The sequence below is a fragment of the Salmo salar genome, chromosome 16 (assembly GCF_965601325.2).
Source record: "Salmo salar chromosome 16, fSalSal1, whole genome shotgun sequence".
NCBI classification, from domain to species: Eukaryota; Metazoa; Chordata; class Actinopteri; order Salmoniformes; family Salmonidae; genus Salmo; species Salmo salar.
Window position 1 is genome coordinate 89,629,824 of NC_138306.1, and position 16,940 is coordinate 89,646,763.

Below are 16,940 nucleotides of genomic sequence, written 5' to 3' on the forward strand. Positions count from 1 at the left end.
CAAGGGTGAGGGATTCTGAGAGGAGTGGTGTGAGTAATAGATATGTACCAGCACAGAGAGGTAAACCAACAATTGATATATTTTTCAGTAACATTGGATTTTTGGCATTTATAGCAATGGTTGTCAACTGTACTGAAGGGATGGAATGTAGGTCGCAGAAAACTGAGGTTGTGGTGGCAGCTGCAGAGAGGTATTTGTGTGAGTGAGACTTGACATCAAAATAGTTACAGGGTGTGTTAAGTGTTGGTGTCCCATCCTTTCAGGTTGTTGGCCTGAGGTAGGACAAAATAGATTTAAATAGTGGAGTAGGGTGGTGTATTTTTATTTTTTTAATTTGTAAGTGGAGATAGTAGCGTATTTGTTTATTTTCCAAGCGAAGTATTAACGAGTTGTATTCCAGTCTAGTAGGTGGCGGTAATGAAACATGCATTGGATTCCAATCGGAAGAAGAAGAAGAAGAAGGAGAAGGAACAGGAACACTAGCACTGTGCTATGAAGACGATAGCTTTTGTGTACGTTTGAAATGTTTACTACAGGTATGTAATAGCACGTTTACACTTTCTAATATCGAAAGAACATGTCATAACATGTTAGGTAGCAAATCCGTCAAGGTATTGTCACGTTTGCTAAAGGTTGTATGACCTTATTGTTGTGTCAAACCGAGTGAGTGAAGAACGTGATAAGTCACATCGTTAGAGACTGGGTTTGTCTGAGTGAATCAATATACATTATTTCGTGAAGATAAATTCATAAAGAATCTATGTATTTGAGATTTCTGAGTTCGTTTTACATGTTATTGTTTTGTTGTGTAATGTTTTTTTACGAGCTGATAAAATGGCGGCGGCAACTCTGTCTGGGTCAGTGGACTTCAGTGCAGGCAGTGCGGTTGAATCAGAGGGACAATTTCACGGTTGCTCTACTGTTTTGAAGCTGAGTGTAATGATTATCAGTTTTCTACATATTCAGACACCTTCAGCTGTTTCTATCTTATCTATATTTGTTACTATGATGTGAATGGTAAATACAAATGGTTTTTGCGAGCTAAATCATATTTTATTGGTCACATGCGCCAAATACAATGTGTAGACTCTACAGTGAAACGCTTACTTCCAATAATACATAGTTAAAAAATAAAGGGAAATATTTTCTAAATTAATAAAGTAATAGTAGCACAAGGAGTACCAGTACCGAGTCAATGTGCAGGTTGGTAATACAGGATGAATCTGCAGGGTTAATAATTGAGGTAATACAGGATGAATCTGCAGGGTTAATTGTGGTTATACAGGATGAATCTGCAGGGTTAGTTGTGGTAATACAGGATGAATCTGCAGGCTTAGTTGTGGTAATACAGGATAAATCTGCAGAGTTAATTGAGGTAATACAGGATGAATCTGCAGGGTTAATTGAGGTCAATACCATATGTGCCATGTCACTTTCACCCCTAGCTACTAGACAATGAGGATGTATAATAATCAGAGTAGCAGCTGTGTGTGTGTGTTGAGTGTCAGTGTAGTTTGTGTGGGTTGAGAAGTGGGTGTGCATAGAGCCAGTGTTCAGAGGGCCCATGTCTAAACTTGTCAGCCTCCTGAGGGGGAAGAGGCGTTGCCCTCTTCACGACTGTTGGTGTGTTTGGACCATGATAGGTCCTTAGTGACGTGGACACTGAGGAACTCGAAGCTCTCGACCCGCTCCACTACATCCCGTCAAGGTGAATGAGGGGGCATGTTCGGCCCTCTGTTTCCTTTAGTCCTCGATAAGCTCCTTAGTTTTGCCCATGTTGAGGGAGAGGTTGTTGTCATAGCACCACACTGCCAGGTCTCTGACCTACTCCCTATAGGCTGTCTCATCGGTGATCATGCCTACCACCATTGGCTAACTTAACGATGGTGTTGAAGTCGTGCGCTGCCATGCAGCCGTGGGTGAACAGGAAGTACAGGACCACGCACCCCTGAGAGGCCCCGTGTTAAAGGTCAGCGTGGTGAATGTGTTATTGCCTACCCTCACCACCTCTCGTGCGGCTCGTCATGAAGTCCAGGATCCAGTGGCAGAGTGAGGTGTTCAGTCCCAGGGTCCTTAGCTTAGTGATGAGCTTGGAGGGTACTATGGTGTTGAACGCTGAACTATAGTCATTGAACATCATTCTTACGTAGGTGTTCCTCTTGTCCAGATGAGAAAGGGGAGTGTAATAGAGATTGCGTCATCTGTGGGTCTGTTGGGGAAGTAGACAAATTGGAGTGGGTCCAGGGTTTCTGGGAAGATGGTGTTGATGTGAGCCATGACCAGCCTTTCAAAACATTTTATATCTACAAATGTGAGTGTTACAGGGCAATAGTCATTTAGACAGGTTACCTTAGTGTTCATGGGCACAGGTACTATGGTGGTTTGCTTGAAACATGTAGGTATACAGACTGGGTCAGGAAGAGGTTGAAAATGTCACTGAAGACACTTGTCAGCACATGTTCTGAGTACGCGTTATGGTAATCCGTCTGGCCCCGTCGACCTTGTTAATGTTAACCTGTTTAAAGATCCTACTGTTTAAAGGCTACGGAGAGCGTGGTCATACAGTCATCCAGAACAGCTGGTGCTTTCACTCATGGTTCAGTGTTGCTTGCCTCGAAGTGAGCATAGAACGCATTTAGCTTGTCTGGTAGGCTTGCGTCACTGGGCAGCTCTCGGCTGGGTATCCCTTTGTAATCCATAAATCTAGTGCTGAGGGATTAGTGCATTTTTGAGGTCAGTTTCGGTTCAATTATTAAAAAAGGCTCACGGATTTGAGTTTCAATTATACATTTTTTTCTTTACATTACATGAAATAATGACATCAATAATTTTAGAGCTTTTTAATGGAAATTGCAAAGGTGTGTGTGTGTTGGTGTCAAATAGCTTGAGAGGGGGTTGGTCGGTACGGTTTGATTTATTGTTCATATCACACGCTCTAGCTCTCTAAACACATGCACACACACACACGCTCGCTTGCTCTCTCTCTCTCCACACACACTCCCCCTATATCTACCTCTCCCAGCAGGTCAGTCCATCTCTCTCTCTTTCTCTGTCCTCCATCTCTCTCTCTCTTTCTCTGTCCTCCATCCCTCTCATTTGGATGATAGATAGGGATGGCCCAAGGCCAAAATAGTGAACATTCAATTGCAAAAACATTGAAAATATTCCATTGTATCTGTCAGGTCCATTTTTCGGTAGACATCAATAGAAAAGTAGTCAATTACTATGACAAAATCAAATATTTCAGTTGTGTATATTATACTGAACAAAATTATAAACACAACATGTAAAGTGTTGCTCCCATGTTTCATGAGCTGAAATAAAAGATTCCAGAAATATGTACAAAAAGCTTATTACTCTCAAATGTTGTACAGAAATGTGTTTATATCCCTGTTGGTGAGCATTTCTCCTTTGCCACGATAATCCATCCACCTGACAGGTTTGGCATATCAATAAGCTGATTAAACAGCATGATCATTAAACAGGTGCACCTTGTGCTGGGGAAAATAAAAGGCCACTCTAAAATGTACAATTTTGTCACACAACACAATGCCACAGATGTCTCAAGTTTTGATGGAGCTTGCAATTGACATGCTGACTGTAGGAATGTCAGAGAATTTAATGTTAATTTCTCTACCTTAAGAAATGAACATCGTCGTTTTAGAGAATTTGGCAGTATGTCCAACTGGCCTCACAACCGTAGAGCAAGTGTAACTGTGCCAGCCAAGGACCTCCACATCTGGCTTCTTTACCTGTGGGATCGTCTGAGACCCTCCACCCTGACAGCTGATGAAACTGAGGAGTATTTCTGTCTGTTCTAATATGCCCTTTTGTGGGGAACAACTCATATTGATTTGGCTGTGCCTGGCACCCCAGTGGGTGGGCCTATGAAAGTGTATCCATCTAGTGATCTGTCGAGTCTGAAAAAACCCATGATGGTCATTGTAGTTCATTACCAAGTTTCTGTGCTAAACTAGGTTGAATATTTGCTTTATGAAAACTAAAACTCTCTTTAGAACCAGCATACCACATATTGGAGTTCCTGACTTTCGTTTAATGATTTGATTTCTCTCTAGAGAAATGTCACCTTGGGCTCACACACAAAAAAACTAACTGAATAGAATTCAAGTAATTGAACTGACAATTAGTTGTACAAACAAAAAATGTAATTGCTCAACGCTAAATAATACAGTGAATATTATTCAGGAAAATAGCACATAGTGCTGCCTAAAACATACTGTAACCTTGAACTAAATGGTTTTTGAGTCATTCATTTTAATGTAGGAAATCTACTATAGGTTAAGTGTAATTTAAACTGTGCACTTTGTTTAATGTGAATTCATGTTTTTTTGTCAATGATTAGTTACCTGATATATGGAAATGAGAGAAATTAACAAGAAAACATTTTAATATATTTTGTTATAATAAAGAGAGTGCCAGAACTGTCAAGACAATAACTTTTCTGTCTCTCTCCTTCCACACTGAGTCCAAACCTACAGTCACTGGGTCCTGATTGTGACAGTGGAGCCCAGTTTGTACTGCAGGATCCAGAGATGGCATCAGTGAAGCTTGAAGACTGCAGTCAAACACTGGAGCTGAATGTCAACATTAAAGATGAAGAAGAGGAGGAGAAGATTGGGAAATCTGTTTCTCATGGTAAGAGCAGGTTCTATCTAACTAATTTTGTTGTTTGTTACAACTTCCCACTGTGTATGAAAAGTTGCAGTAGAACTGTTTCATGATGAACTGTTTCAATGAGAAGCTAGATGTTATTTCATGCTACTGACACTTGCATGGTTTTACACCAGTATTGCCAGCATTTGTTTTATTCACTGGGCTACCTGGAGTGATCAGAGAGTAGACTAAAGAAGTGAAGTAGTTAAGTTTTATGAAATGAGTCTGTGTAGGTTCTAACTCTTGTGATAGTGAGTGGAGGATGATATGGCTCATAGTTTTCATGACTTTTGCCCCTTTTTAGTTTTTGACTCCTACCCAGTTTTAGAATAGTTTTATTCCCGTTCTGTAATTGTACAGCCTACTTACATGAATTCATATGTCACCCGGTACAGCCAGAAGAGGATTGACCACCCCTCAGAGCCTGGTTCCTCTCTAGGTTTGTTCTGAGGTTCCTACCTTCCTAGCGAGTTTTTTGTGGCCACTGTGTTTCTACATCATAGGCTGCTCTTTGGGGTTTTAGCCTGGGTTTCTGTAGAACACTTTGTGACAACTGCTGATGTAAAAAGGGCTTTATAAAATACATTTGATTGACATGTATATCACACCAACTGACTGGTTCTTCTGATGTTGTTCACACAGGAGACCGTGTTGATACATCCTCTACATCCAGAGAGCAACAGCAGGAAGATCACAGAGCTAAGAGGTCTCACCACTGCCCACATTGTGTGGAGATTTTCCCATTTCTATCAAAGCTAAAAATACACCTACAAATACACACAGGAGAGAAGCCTTACTCCTGCTCTGTGGAAGGGTGGGCGTGTAACTCAAACATCTAGCCAAAGGCTGCGTGTTTGAATCTCATCACGGAGGACTTAAGTATTTCAGCTAATTAGCAACTTTGCAACTACTTACTACTTTTGAGCTGTTACTGAGCATTTTAGCTTAGCATGCAACTACTTAGCATCGTAGCTAACCTTTCCCCTAAACCCATTTAACTCTACCTTAAACCCCTCACCCCTAACCTAGCTAACGTTAGCAACAACAAATTGGAATTCATAACATATCATACATATTACAAGTTCGTAAAATATTGTATGAATAGCAATGCGTAAAATAACATGCGAATTGTAATTCGTAACGTACGATACGCAACAATTTCAAAGATTTACAGTTTGTGTGTGTGTGTGTTTGTTTGTGTGTGTGATTTACAGTTTGTATAAGGATATCAGTCAATTGAAATAAATAAATGAGGACCAAATCTATGGATTTCACATGACTGGGCAGGGGCTCAGCCATAGGTGGGACTTGGGAGGGCATAGTCCCACTTGGGAGCCAGGCCCAGCCAATCAGAATGAGTTTTTCACCACAAAAGGTCTTTATTACAGACAGAAATACTACTCAGCCCCCCCCCCCAGACAATCCTGCAGGTGAAGAGGTCCTGGGCTGCCGTGGTTACATGTGATCTGCAGTTGTGAGGCCAGTTGTATGTACTGCCAAATTCTGTAAAAGGACGTTACAGGTGGCTTATGGTGGAGATATAAATATTGAGTTCTCTGGCAACAGCTATGGTGGACATTCCTGCAGTCATCATGACAATTGCACATTCCCTCAACTTGAGACATCTGTGACATTGTGTTGTGTGGCCTTTTATTGTCCCCAGCACAAGGTGCACCTGTGTAATGATCATGCTGTTTTATCAGCTTCTTGATATGCCACACCTGTCAGGTGGATGGATTATCTTGACAAAGGCTGAAATGCTCACTAACAGGGATATAAACAAATTTGTGCACAACATTTGAGAGAAATAAGATTTTTGTGCATATGGAACATTTATGGAATTTTTTATTTCCGCTCATGAAACCAACACTATACATGTTTTGTTTATATTTTAGTTCAGTTTATATTGGTAGGCCAATGTAATGTAATGTAATGTAACCTAACATGGTAAATGGAGTGGCATGGATATAACATATAATACATTTTGTTTGAGACCAGGTTGTCCCTCTGCAGTATTCTGTGGGAATGAGCAAGTAGACACTCTTTTTATTTTTTATTGAACCTTTATTTAACTAGGCAAGTCAGTTAAGAACAAATTCTTATTTACAATGATGGCCTAGGAACAGTGGATTAACTGCCTTGTTCAGAGGCTGAATGACAGATTTTTAACTTCTCAGCTCGGGGATTCGATCTAGCAACCTTGTGGTTACTGGCCCAACGCTCCAACCACTAGGCTACCTTCCATCCCTAACATGTATCAGATAGAGATGGTGTGATGATCACTTTTCACCACTAGTTTGGGGGGATTATTTTACAACTTGATTTAATGATACACAGCTTATGAAATGAATACATGTGTTTATTAATTGTCTTTAAAACTAGATTAGTTATTTTAGTTACTGATCATGAATGTGTTTGGATAACTGCATTGAAGCAAACTTTATTGATCTGCCAATGAAAAATAAAGTTACATGAATATGTACTGGTCAACCTCTTCTTCTCTTTAGTATTCAGTTCTTCATATTAGATCTGACAGTATGAATGGTTCTTATGGTTGTATTCAGTTCTTCATATTAGATCTGACAGTATGAATGGTTCTTATGGTTGTATTCAGTTCTTCATATTAGATCTGACAGTATGAATGGTTCTTATGCTTGTATTCAGTTCTTCATATTAGATCTGACAGTATGAATGGTTCTTATGGGCTGAGTGCCGGGAGTGTTTTTGTATGACTACAATCAGGAGTTCTCTCTGACCCTGTGATGTCACCAGCACATTAAGTACATTCATCTTAACATAGCCAGGTGAGACAACCACATATCACAGTAAATACATTTCTCCTCAATTAGTCAGTGTTAGTAGGACAAGTGTCACATTTTTATTATTATTTGTATTATTATTTGTATTTTGGGGGGATACTCTTTAAAGATGTAGGGTTTCAGACCTTTTCGGGCAAATGGGCAGGGACTCTGCTGTCCTAGCATCAGAGGAAAGCTGGTGCCACCATTGGGGTGCCAGGACAGAGAAGTGCTTTGACTGGGCTGAGAGGGAGCTTGACCTGCTGTAGCAGTGGGACGGCCATGAGACCAGAGGTGGCAGAACTGAGTGCTCGGGTTGTGTCATGAGAATTTTGCTATCTCAATGGTTGAACTCAACTATCACTCTAGCTTTGACCAATTCCCCAGAGGTTGTAAATCTCCGGTTAATAAAGAATTAGACAAAGTCTCAGATTCTGCAATAGATCAATACTTTATTCAGAGCGCGCTCTGTCTTCAAAATGAGAACACAATCTTTTTATAGCACACACACCCACAAATGAACTCACATCAGTACAAACTCCACCTCTCTTTAGGTGGGCTGTATTTTTCCAAAGTTCACATACATTGTTTATCACACTTCTGCAACGTGTTTCATCATCTTCTGCAAGCCTAGCCATTTCTAACAGTTTTTCTCCTCCTTAGGGTGGGGAGGCCTCTTTCCAGTTATTAGTTTCACTGTTATCACAAGTCGACAGTTCATTTGTCCTTGAATGTCTCAACTATACCCAGCTCATATTGCAAAATAGTAACACAATGGCCTAGTCACACACATTATTGAATTGAGTCTTAACACATTTCATACAATTATATGGTTTCAGGGTGGAATAATTTAGACATTATCTTAAGCATACAAATTATTCTATCAGGTTGGGATACAGGGTTTGAGCATAGCCTGAAGGTAGAGCAGGGGCAGTTCCTCTTACTGCACCGTAAGTAAACACTATTGTCTTGTAGTGGATGTGAGCTTCGACTGGAAGCCAGTGGAATGTACGGAGGAGCAGGGTGACATGGGGGAACTTGGGAAGGTTAAACACCCAGACGGACTGCAGTGTTCTAGATAAGTTCAGTGGCGACCCATCATTCAGGGCAGGTTTTGAGCCCCACAGTTTTAGCAATAAAAAAGTGAGAAAAAAATAATCTGTTTGCAAACAATGTAAAAAAGCATAATTGAGTTAGTAATAAAGCCGCATACAGACATGGTCTCTTTTTTGTTTTCTTGAGTAAGGCAGCTCCAAAATGCAGGTGTTTCAGCCTAGCTCAGTGCTTTCTGTGGAGGTGGGGCAAGCCAGCAGAAAATACGGAGCATTGCACTGTGATTGGCTTAGTGTTCTGTCATTCATGGGGACAATACGTCACTACCAAGTCTAAGGGTAGAACTTGAAAATTCAAGCCCCTTAGGTACTGCCATAGAGTTACATTAGAAGTGCCCATCCAAGAAGGCTCAAGGTCATTGTCCACAGATAAAATAACGTCAAATCATTTTTTATCTACAGTCGCTTTGATTGGACTGATCATGTCAACATCCTACTTTCAAAATCTGAGCTAGCAGTCATCATGAATCAAGTCGACAATCTACTGGCAAATCCTTTTTAATCTTTGTCATATGAAGAGAAATAGTGAAAAATTATAGATTAAACGTATCGGTGCTCATCGGCCATTGGACAAACATTACACAACAAGTTGGAAATTGCAAATTCAACAATGAGTGATTTGGAAGGAATCAGTGGCTAACTGCAAGCATTTCAAAGCAATCATTAGCGTGCTATTCAGTGGAGTGGCTGTGTGGTCTCAAGTCTAAGATTAAGGGGCTATTTTCCTAGTTTAAAATTGTAAACATTCAACATTGGCCATGCTGTCAATGAAGCTTGATTTGTGCCGTGTGTTGGAGAAAACTTGTAAATAGTATTCATTTATTGAGTTAATGTTGAATAATAGAAGAGAACATTTAGCATTTGTAAGTGTGTTTAACAGTAGGTTAGAGAAATATTGAATGCATAAAAGAATGTGTCGGTTAGGATGGAACTTGTCTGTGTGAGGAAACAAGTTGATCTATTCTCAGAAGATTAGGCGAGACTGAGTTCCGAGAAGAGAAGTAAGCCAGACGCTGCGATACCAATGAGGTTTCCTGTTTTGAGCTAGAGTTGTCAATTGCAGGCATGAAGAAGAATTATAGATGTACCCTGTTAGACAAAAGGAGCTATTAAAGTAGAACATTGTGACAGGGTTAGAGAAGGGGAGGGGCATTAATAAAATGTGTTGTATAACCAAATGTGAGGTATAAAAAGCTATGTGCGTTGTATGATTTTCAGAGCTCTCTGAATAAACGCTTACAAACAGTTCGCTGGGTTTAGTGTCTATGATGGGGTTAAACTATTCTTCTTAGATAGAAACTCAGAGCCTTACAACCCCTGATTATAGTTTAGACCTGACACCGCGCTCAAAACAACTTAACTCGGTACTGCAAAATCTGACTTCAAGACAACTGGGAACTCGGGGTAAAACAAGCTACGACTGAGAAAATACGTTTTGAACTTTCATCCAACTCAGAATTGTAAATTGGGAACTCAGGCCTCTTTCTACAGCTACAACCTGAAGATCACTGACGTCATCATGATTCCATTTTTTTCCCTTCGAGTTCTCAGTTGTCTTGAAAGCACCATAAATCCAGAGAATGCCAGACTTTGATTATATAGTTTGATGACAAATATGCCCACGAAGGACTGCCGTTCAACCTTCCTGTTCAAGTGAGCACAGCACAACAAGGAGAGTCCAAAAATGTCTTGCATTCTGCTGCATAAATGATGTAATATGCCAGGGAGATATGTATACTGTAGCTAAGAAAGTAATACTAAGTGTATGTTGTGTAGGAAGATGTTAGTAGCCCATGTGCCTCATCCTAATAATTTGGTCTATTTTCAACTCTTAATTTTGCCTACCGTTCTGACTTGGTGGTTCACATGTAGCCTATAACCTGTTTTTGAGAAATGTAATCATTGAATATTGTAAGAGCTTTCATTGTCTGCTTATATGCCCCTTTATTTATCCTACGGTTCTGACTTGGCGTACAGGGAGAGCACTGTAAGAACGGCCCATATTCTGAATTCTGTCGCTGTACATTTCAAAAGTGCTGAACAAATAGTTATACTGACCTCGTCCGTCCTAGCTCATTAATGTCTTAATCGAAATTACGGATTGCCTCTTATTTGCTTGTCGCCCCCTTATGCCATAGTTTGTACATCTCAATTGTCAGTAGAAACCACATTTGTTTAAGTAAGTCAGCTATGTTTTTTTTTAAAGGCAGTAAATGAGATTGAATGAACTGTTTCGTTGCCAGACAAGGCTCCGCTGATAGCCAGGTGTAGTAGTGGTAAATTGTTGGGACTATACTGTTGGGTCAGCTTTATGTAGGCCCTAACAGTTTGTGGGCACCGTTTCTCACCGTTATAGTGCAATTAATGTATTGTTTAGTATTCTGTTGTGTAGTGGCTTTGCTGGCATGCATCCCACTTTTTCCATTTTTCCATTTAATCATTATTTAACTAGTCAAGTCAGTTAAGAACCAATTATTATTTACAATGACGACCTACCCCGGCCAAACCCGGACGATGCTGGGCCAATTGCGCACTTCCCTATGGGACTCCCAATCACGGCCAGATGTGACTCAGCCTGGATTCAAACCAGGGACTGTAGTGATGCCTCTTGCACTTAGATGCAGTGCCTTAGACCGCTGTGCCACTCGGGAGCCCTTAAAAGGTTTGCGCCCAACGTGGGGCAGGAGTTTGACGGCACAAGCGGGGAGCCCAGTGTGTTGGTACTCTTCCCCACATCTGTTCCTCGCCACAAACTTGTCTCGGAGCTCGACGGACTATTTCTTCGACCTCATTGCTTAGTTTTTGCTCTGTCATGCACTGTCAACTGTGGGACCTTATATAGACAGCTGTGTTCCGTTTCCAATCATGTCCAATCATTTGAATTTACCACAGGTGGACTCCAGTCAAGTTGTAGAAACATCTCAAGGATGATCAATGGAAACAGGATGCACTTGAGCTCACTTTCGAGTCTCAGAGCAAAGGGTCTGAATACTTATGCAAAAATGTCTAAAAACCTGTTTTTGCTTTGTCATTATGGGGTATTGTGTGTATATTGATGAGGGGTAAAAAATGCAATTAATCAATTTTCGTATAAGGCTGTAACATAACAAATGTGGAAAAAGTCAAGAGGTCTTGTATAATGCCCTGTATATGCTTTAAACTACAAATTTAAGGAACTGAAGTGGTTACACAATGGCATAATGGAAAATGCATGTCCAATGGTTATCTCTGTATTAGTACTATCCACATTAAAACACCTAGGTAGAGCAGTGGTTATCTCTATTAGTATTATCCACATTAAAACACCTAGGTAGAGCAGTGGTTATCTCTGTATTAGTATTATCTCTGTATTAGTATTATCCACATTAAAACACCTACGTTGAGCAGTGGTTATCTCTGTATTAGTATTATCTCTGTATTACCCACATTAAAACACCTAGGTAGAGCAGTGGTTATCTCTGTATTAGTATTATCTCTGTATTACCCACATTAAAACACCTAGGTAGAGCAGTGGTTATCTCTGTATTAGTATTATCTCTGTATTAGTATTATCAACATTAAAACACCTAGGTAGAACAGAGGTTATCTCTGTATTACCCACATTAAAACACCTAGGTAGATCAGTGGTTATCTCTGTATTAGTATTATCTCTGTATTACCCACATTAAAACACCTAGGTAGATCAGTGGTTATCTCTGTATTAGTATTATCCACATTAAAACACCTAGGTAGAACAGTGGTTATCTCTTTATTAGTATTATCTCTGTATTACCCACATTTAAACACCTAGGTAGAACAGTGGTTATCTCTGTATTAGTATTATCCACATTAAAACTCCTAGGTAGAACAGTGGTTATCTCGGTATTAGTATTATCTCTGTATTATCCACATTAAAACACCTAGGTAGAACAGTGGTTATCTCTGTATTAGTATTATCTCTGTATTACCCACATTAAAACACCTAGGTAGATCAGTGGTTATCTCTGTATTAGTATTATCTCTGTATTACCCACATTAAAACACCTAGGTAGAACAGTGGTTATCTCTGTATTAGTATTATCTCTGTATTACCCACATTAAAACACCTAGGTAGAACAGTGGTTATCTCTGTATTAGTATTATCTCTGTATTACCCACATTAAAACACCTAGGTAGATCAGTGGTTATCTCTGTATTAGTATTATCTCTGTATTACCCACATTAAAACACTTAGGTAGATCAGTGGTTATCTCTGTATTACCCACATTAAAACACCTAGGTAGATCAGTGGTTATCTCTGTATTACCCACATTAAAACACCTAGGTAGATCAGTGGTTATCTCTGTATTACCCACATTAAAACACCTAGGTAGATCAGTGGTTATCGCTGTATTACCCACATTAAAACACCTAGGTAGATCAGTGGTTATCTCTGTATTACCAACATTAAAACACCTAGGTAGAACAGAGAGGACAGAGCATGTGGCTTTGCAACACACAGGTGTTTCATCTCCACACTGGGATGATTTTAACAGTGCAACGCCACACAGGCCTCATGCCTCTCAGGTAGGAGGGTACCAGAAATAAATGAATAAAAAACACTAAACTAATGAAGGACCACACAGTCACCAACAATATATCTCTGGTGTCAATACTTTCAACTGGCTCAGCTCGCTGTTACAGTACAGCACCACCAAATTCCATTTATTAAGTAACCATCTGTCTTATGTAACCATAAAAATGTAACGTAATACTATTTTGACAGTCACAGATTTATATTTACTATGTTACCTCTAGTCTATGAGACGAGGCTGCTCCTTGACCTACATTATGCACATGCAGGTCAAGAGGTGTGTTTTCCCTTCAGCATCTGCATGTGGCATACGTCAGCTGAACTGCACTACCGAACATGCCCTCTGAGCACAGTGGAAAACATGCTTATAGACTGGAAGCCTTGCCCCTTGATCCGAAAAGGGTGTAATTGCAGACCGCAATTAGGGGCGTTCTCTGATATCGGGTGTTTAATGACTTCAAGTTTACACCAATTGATGCTCCCCATTGGTCCGTGGCCGTTTCTTTTGCTTTGGGACAACAGTTTTTGACTACTGTAGCATTGTAGCTAAACATAACCCTAACCCGTTTCCTAACCTTAATCTCAGTCTCCTAACCACCACGTTAATTATCATAACCTGCCACGTTAGTTATCCAAACCTGCATGGTAAACAAATCCCTAACCATCACCCTTTTCCTAACCTTAACCTCGGATCTCCTACCTGCCACATTAGTTATCCAAACCTGCATGGTAAACAAATCCCTAACCCTCACCATTTTCCTAACCTTAACCTCATTCTCCTAACCTGCCACGCAGGTGTCATTTACCAGTTGAAGGATACCGATTGTAAAGATTAATTGTACGTGCGGCTGAAAGATTTTTGGGAGTTCAGGAATTAACATTGGAAGCATTGCAGGTAGTGGTGGAAAAAGTACCCAATTGTCATACTTGAGTAAAAGTAAAGATACTTGAGTCCTTTCCTATCAAGGTAAAAGTGAAAGCCACCCAGTAAAATACTACTTGAGTAAAAGTCTAAAAGTATTTGGTTTGACATATACATCAGTATCAAAAGTAAATGTAATTGCTAAAATATACTTAAGTATCAAAAGTAAAAGTATAAATCATTTCAAGAAAGAAATGATTTATAAGAAAACGATTATCTTGTAGTTTAAATGTATTGATAGTCAGGGTCACACTCCAACACTCAGACATAGTGTTACTCCGATTTCAGAGCACTCTCGGGTGAGTGTGCCAGAGGGCTGAATAATTGATGAAAAACGAACGCTCAACACCCCTTGAATACGGCTGGTGTCAGTAAACGTCGGCAAAAAAGCGTAATTAAATTGTTGCCTGCAGCACAGTTAAAGTCACCAATGCTCTGGATAACAGGAACACAGCCTAACCGCTCTGCTAAGGCGAGTAAAATGGTCAGAGTTCTCTCATTTGCACTGGAAGTAGCTAGCAAGCTAGCCAATGTTAACCAGTTAGCTTGGATGCTTGACTGCCGTTGTGAGGTCAGAACGCTTGAATCAACCCTACTCCTCCGCCAGAACGTCCAGTGTGGTTCTGAACGCTCCGAGACCGATACGAACTGACAATCTGACAACGCTCTGAATTTACGAACGCCCAAGCGCACTCTGGCACTCCAGATTGAATTTAAGATCTCACCCATAATTGACAAACAAAGTATTTCTGTTTAGTGAGTCCGCCAGATCAGATACAGTAGGGATGCGTGAATTGAACAATTTTCCTGTCCATTTCCTGTCCATGCAAATGTAACGACTACTTTTGTGTGTCAGGGAAATTATATGGAGTAGAAAGTACATTATTTTATTTAGGAATGTAGTGGAGTAAAAGTAGAAGTTGTCAAAAATATCAAAAGTAAAGTACAGATACCCCAAAATACTACTTATGCAGTACTTAAACTATTTGTACTTAAGTACTTTACACCACTGATTGCAGGGAATACTGACTGAAGATGTTCCTCCCTACGAGGCCCATGAGACTGTGTAGGGATGTGATTTGAATAGGACTGTGACTGAAGATGTTCCTCCCTACGAGGCCCATGAGACTGTGTAGGGATGTGATTTGAATAGGACTGTGACTGAAGATGTTCCTTCCTACGAGGCCCATGAGACTGTGTAGGGATGTGATTTGAATAGGACTGTGACTGAAGATGTTCCTCCCTACGAGGCCCATGAGACTGTGTAGGGATGTGATTTGAATAGGACTGTGACTGGAGTAGTGGGATGTTATTTATCTATTTTTGTGTTTTGTTTTGATGTCGTTGTCCCCCCTCCCTTTATCCACAATGGACATGTATTTCTTTCTACAGTTTACTAACCGTACAGTAGGTGGCGGCAGACACGTTATATTTGTGTAAATGTCAGTATACCAGAGAAGAAGATGACGCTGTTGTATTGTCGTTGTGGGGAACAGGAAGTTCCGGGTAGAAAACGACAGAACTGTGCTTGTATGTCGATAGGGGTTGTGTCCGTTTCAAATGTATTATTGTAGGTATGTAAAAGCACGTTTAAACTTTCTAATGTCGAAATAATATATAATATGCTAGGTAACAAATCCGTCAAGGTATTATCACGTTTGGTAAAGGTTTTAATTATATGTGTTATTTTGGGGTCAACCCGAGTGAGTGAAGAACGTGATTCAAAACGATTTTACAAGTCACATAGCTAGACTTTGGGTTTGTTTGAGTGTATGGACACAATTTAGTAAAAGTAATTTCATAAAGATTCCACTTATTTGAGTTCGTTTTCACATGTTCTTGGTTTTGTGTAAAATGTTTATGAGCTGGTAAATAGCCTCTTCCGAACCATCCTGATCTCGCGAGTTTACATACACTGTTTCGTTAATGTACGCTCGCGAGATCAGGATGGTTCGGAGGACGCTAGTCAAATGGCGGCTTCAACGGTTTCGGTCGTCTTTCGAGGAGTTTGCTCGTGGTGAAATGGCCACATGAGGCTGTGTGCTGGAGTGTCAATAGAGGGAAGCTAACTGAAGTTATCCTTCACCATTTGGAGAGAGAGGCCAACTGCATGGAATGGCGTCGATTAATGCAGATGAATCAGAGCACCTGTCAAACTCATTCCATGGAGGACCAAGTGTCTGCGGGTTTTCTCTCCACCTTTGTACTTGATTAATGTATTAAGGTCACTAATTAGTAAGGAACTCCCCTCACCTAATTGTCTAGGTTTTAATTGAAAGGAAAAAACTAAAACCTGCGGAGACTCGGCCCTCAATGGAATGAGTTTGACACCCCTGAAACAATGGAAATGGAGAGAGAGTTTGAGAAGCAACAGCTGTGCTGGAATGCGATCAATGTGGGGGACAGTTCTGATATGGAGCAGGAGGATGAGGGCATAGAATGTGAATGGTCTGTAGTGGAAAGACATAGGAAGAACAGAGATAATGATACTGGAAGCAGTGGTGCATGTAGTATAGAAACTCTAAAGAGGTCCAAGGTAGGGAGCTAGAGTAATAATGTGTCACAGTGGAAAGTTGGGATGGTGTTTGAGGAGACCACAGGGCTTCATTTACACCCTATCTGATTAACCAAGGCCATAAAGAGAGGTGAAGTTAAACTGGGCCGCATCCGTGTAAATGAGAACTTGTTCTGAACTAGCCTACCTGGTTAAATAAAGGTGAAATAAAAAATTGAAAATGGTAGATTGTTAATATCTTGTACTAGTCAGGTTCATCAAGGGAAGATTCTTCAATTGGAAAATCATAATGGGACGAAGCTCAGAAGCCGTGCTAAATTGAAGGGAGTAATCTCTGAGGTCCCAATATCTATGTTCATGGATAATA

General features: G+C 40.3%; 1 protein-coding gene across 7 annotated transcripts in view; it reads left to right on the forward strand.

Moving 5' to 3' along the window:
- Window positions 1–415: 415 nt before the first annotated feature.
- LOC106575388 (uncharacterized) overlaps window positions 416–16,940 on the forward strand; it is a 52,949-nt gene continuing 36,424 nt past the window's right edge. For 2 of the 7 annotated variants that reach the window (XR_014380787.1, XR_014380788.1), the window contains exons 1-3: window positions 425–536; window positions 4,487–4,656; window positions 5,070–5,113. The gene's annotated coding sequence lies outside the window, so the exon portion shown is untranslated. Of the gene's footprint in view, window positions 4,657–5,069; window positions 5,114–5,316; window positions 7,157–15,510; window positions 15,633–16,940 lie in introns of those variants that run through there. The other 5 variants (XM_045696773.2, XM_014151893.3, XR_014380786.1 and 2 more) reach the window with 4 other exon arrangements.